The sequence below is a fragment of the Egretta garzetta genome, unplaced genomic scaffold (assembly GCF_000687185.1).
Source record: "Egretta garzetta isolate BGI_Z169 unplaced genomic scaffold, ASM68718v1 scaffold184, whole genome shotgun sequence".
Taxonomy (NCBI): domain Eukaryota; kingdom Metazoa; phylum Chordata; class Aves; order Pelecaniformes; family Ardeidae; genus Egretta; species Egretta garzetta.
In genome coordinates this window covers 224,505-229,057 of record NW_009259484.1, presented here as the reverse complement: position 1 = coordinate 229,057, position 4,553 = coordinate 224,505, and the positions used below count along the sequence as shown (strand labels likewise).

The window sequence follows — 4,553 nt, the reverse complement described above, 5'->3', positions numbered from 1 at the left end:
TTGCCTGCTCTCAGAGGGGAGTACAAAGCAGTTGACGGCGGGAGGAAGCGAGCATCGCTTGCTTGGAGAGCTAATAAAATTGGAGTGGTGTATGAGTGCTGTTTACAGCTAGGACGTGGTGAGGATCGAGGATGCTTCATTTGCCTCAAAACTGATCCCATGTGGCAGGAGGACTAACAGCTCCTAGAGTTCAAGTTTCTTTGAAATATCTCTTGGTTCAAAGAACTAAAACTCTTCTTGGGATTGGGATTATGTTTATTGTACCTGGGTACTGATGCCCAGCAGTTACCCATAAACGTTAGGGGCCCATGGAGGCCCTTTGCTCCCCTGCAGTCTCTCTGACCCCTCTGGTGTCCATCTCTTAGGAAGGCACTTTCTTTATGGCTCTTCAGAATGACCTTACCAAACCCTCTCTTCAACTGGGGAGCAGTATTTCAGCATTTCCCACAGCGCTTGGCATTGGCCTTGTGTCTGAAACGTTGGTGCGTTGCTGGGGAGTGGCCTGTATCATCGAACTAAATACTCTTGGGCTTCACCTGCAACCTCTTTGCTTGAGGACAGAAGGTGGGAACATGAACGCGGGAGCTGAGTCTCTCTAACGCCGCCACGTTTTGCTTTGACTGGGTGCCAGCATGGAGGGGGATGAGACTCCCTTTCTCATCAAACAGTCAAAACTTTGCCCGGGATGAAAATTTGGTACCTAAAACTACAGGATGCGGTGTGGCTGGAAATAGAAATGCCATCTGTAATTGCAGTTGGCGCTGCCTACTCCGCTCCCTCGGTGAAATCCAGGGGAAGACTCCAGCGACTTGAATAAGGTCTGGAATTGCCTCATGGCCTTCTGGTCATCGCTATCTAGACAAGACCTCATCTGTGATACTGTTAAACAAGGGGAGGGATTAACTTTTTGTCTGAAAACCATAACGAATCATTAGGCAGAGTCTCGTTGTCAAAGGTCTTGCTTTATACGCTGCGGTTCATTACGTCGTCCCCTAAATCTTTCTGCTCTTTTTGTGTTGCTGTGCTGGAAGGACTGAGCGTACGCGAGCGCTGCCGCTCCTGCTGCAGGCTGTCTGTTCTCGGTCCGAGCTGTTCTCATGCGGCGGGACCACGATGGTCAGTGCTCGTGTCATGCTTCCCGAGGTGGGAAAAAGGATTTTATTTTTTGTACCCTCTGTCATGGGACTTCATCGCTTGCTTGAGTGCGATGAAGGACTTGATTTGCTCGAGCTGTTATTCCCTCCCAGCAAGCCTGGCTGGAGTAAATCATCAGAGCATGGCATATTCACCCTGCGTGCTCGAGGTGCCGGGACGCTCGAGCAAGTAAAAACGGGTAACTGCAGTAGCAGCATTTAAGCTTCATCCTTGATCTTGCTCCCTCAAATGCTGCTTAACTCTGGTTAAAGACTTTATTATATCAAGAGCGCTTGGATTGGACCCAAATTCCCATTAGCTAGATCTGGAGTATAAATAAACCCGATGCCCAGAATACGCTGTCCTCGCCAATGAAAGAATCATGGTCAAAATCCATGGCTCCTGTACGAACGCTGCTCTGTTCAAAGGAGCAGCAGGGCTTCATCCTTCTGGACTGTCTCGGCTGTGTTCGTGTGCACGGTTTGGGACAGCTTTAGCGGGAGGGACGTGGTCTCCGTTCCTGAGGGCTGCCTTCGCTGGTGTGAGCTCCGGGATGCCGCATGGGTGGCTTCTGGTGAGGAGAAGGGGCAGGGTGAAGCAGCACCTAGTGCGTCAGGGCAGTCGGGTTGGCTGTGCCAGGCAGAGCCTGCGGAGTAGGAAAGCGTGGGGCCGAGAGGAGCTCAAAAGGCCAGACCTGGAAGTCAAGATGGGGGGATGTTTGCCCAGTCGCACGTTAGCCTAAGGAAAACGCTGCCCGTTCTTACCAGTCGGACCGCTGCAGGTGTGGTGCCAACAGTAAAACCTGGCCACGAGATGCCAGGAGATGTGGGGTGAAAGGGAAGAGAAGCCCTTGCTCCGCAGGAGACCTGGGTCATTGCAGATACGGTGGGTTTCTGAGCTGTAGGTGCAGAGCAGAAGGGGTGGAGCAGGTCTGCAAACTGCGAGAACGAAGGAAATGCTGAGAATGGTAAGAAGAAACTGATGGCGTGGCCTGGATTAGGCCAGCCCTTTCCTTCCCTCCATACTCGAGCCACTCCGTGTGCGTGTGGGTGTACAGATAGGTGCAGCGCCTGTTGCCGTTCTGTCGGCCTCCTGCAGCTGGCTTGCACAGGTTGCGTGCTGCCTTCCGCCTGCCCGAGGTGAGCTGCCAGCCCCCCTGCCTGCCGGCGGCGCTGCAGCAGCTGGAGAAACAGCTGCCCTTGCTCGAAACTAGAAAACCAGAACAAAACCTCCCGTGTTGCACGTGTCACATCTGCTTAGCTGCCCCGTCAGACCAGCGTGCCTCGTGCTGCGGTACGTCACGCCTAAACCAACTTGTTATTTCGCAGGGTGGCCCTGTACCTAATTCTGTCCATTCGGGAGGATTGAGTTGTATTCCTTTCCTTGCATTTTCCTAAGGTGGAGCTGAAGCATTTCCATCGGTTGCTCCTCGACTGTTCTGTCCCGAAGGGTGTAACTCAGGTTTTCACTAACGTTTGCAATTCCCGAGTCCTAGGACCGCAGTGACACTGGAGCTGCACTGAAACACCTGAAAGCTTCGAGGCCCTTCCAAGGCAGTACGGCCATACGTCGGTTAAAGTGGTTTCTCAGAACAGGCATCAGACTGGTAGCACTGCACGTTGCTGCTGTGGAATCCGTCGTGCCGGGGCTTCAGCAGCGGCGGGAGGCCTTGTCGTTGGCGCAGAGCGGCGGCGCTTTGCTGATGCTGCTTGCGCTGGCCCTGGGCACGGCAGGAGCTGGGGGCTGGTGACGCTCGCTGCCCTCTGGCGCGTGGGGCTCTTCTGCCAAGTGTGGAGGTAATCACTGGAAAAAACCTACGGAGAGTCCGGGTAGTTTGTGGAAGTGTGTAAAACTGGAAGCATTTGCAGTTTTTTAAAAAAACTTGATTTGGGTTGGAAAAGCTGCTCGGAGCGTTTTATGGCTTTATTGTTCTGTCTTTACACTTTTTTTGCAAAGAAAGTACTTTATTAAAACCTGTCATCAATGGACTAGTACAGCAAGGTTTCTGGAAAAGCAGCAGGCAGGCTAGCAACCTGTAGAAGTCACATTTGTAAGACGCTTGCTTTAGAGTAGTGCTGGGAGAAAAATGCCCGTTCAGCATCTTCTCGTGCTGCTTTGTAGCTTGCGTGTGCGTCGGGCACTGGGCGCTGGGCGAGGCGTCCTGGCCTGGCTCCAAAGCACCGGGTGCTGCCTCGGCTCTGCTCGCCGTGCTTTTATCAGCCCAGGCTTCTGTTGTTAGTGGGAGGGGGCTGTGGCCGGACCCAAGGCTCTGGCCGTGCCAGGATAATGGTTATGTCCCTGCGGAGCCTGACCTGCTGGTGTGCTGGGCCACCACGCTGTCCCCATCCCTCGCCATGGCTACCCTGAGCACAAAGGCTGCTTGCCCCTAGCCCGGGGCAAGGGATGGTTGCCTCTCTCTTAAGGGAAGCCTGTCCGTGGGCCGGGAAGTCACAGAGTCCCAGACTGGCAAGGGTTGGAAGGGACCTCAGGAGCTTATCCAGTCCCACCCCCCTGCTCAAGCAGGTTCTCCTAGAGCATGTTACACAGGCCTTCATCCAGGCGGGCTTTGAATATCTCCAGAGAAGGAGACTCCACAGCCCCCCTGGGCAGCCTGGGCCAGGGCTCGGGCACCCTCACAGTCAACAAGTTCTTCCTCATGTTCAACTGGAACCTCTTCTCTTCTCCAGGCTGAACAAGCCCAGCTCCCTCAGCCTTTCCTCCTAGGGGAGATGCTCCAGTCCCTTTACCATCCTTGTTGCCCTCCTCTGGAGAGCTCCTCGGAGCAAGGCCATGGCCCAGCTGCTGTGGGCAAGGCCTGTGCTTCGCAGCCCTGCTGCCTCCTCCTCCTCCTCCAGGTGTGGGATACCCCAGGCAGTGCTAACCGGGGTTGTGCGATTGTGTTGGCTGCTCCTCGGGGCTGCTGTGGCTGCTCACTCCCCTCCCCTCCCCTCCTGCCCGCGGCCGAGAGCTGGAGAGGGGCCCGGGGGTGCTGCTGCCGCCTCAGAGACGTGGCTGGAGGGGCACGGGTATGGGCACAGCTTGGCTCACTGCCATGCCTGCCGGGAGAAGGCCAGGAGATGCTGAGCCTGATGTTCGGGGACTCACGATGGTGGCACCAGGGATGGACATCTCTGAGCCATTTGCTTGGGTGGTGCCGAGCTCCCAGCGGAGAAGGGGTGGCTGTGGTGGTGGCTGCCCGCCCAGCTGGGCTCCTGGTGCACCGGGGCAGCCATCCCGGTAAGGGTGGCTTTGCCTCCCCCATCCTGCTGGGCCATCCCAGTAAGGGTGGCTTTGCCTCCCCCATCCCGCCGGGCCATCCCGGTAAGGGTGGCTTTGCTTCCCCCATCCTGCCGGGCCATCCCAGTTAGGGTGGCTTTGCCTCCCCCTTGTTCCTGCAGCTCCCCGCTCCCCTTCCCCCC

General features: G+C 56.0%; 1 protein-coding gene across 1 annotated transcript in view; it reads left to right on the top strand.

Annotated features, from left to right (window-relative positions):
- Positions 1-4,553, top strand: part of LOC104124837 (PWWP domain-containing protein 2B) — a 55,235-nt gene that overhangs the window by 42,875 nt on the left and 7,807 nt on the right. The window lies entirely within an intron of this gene.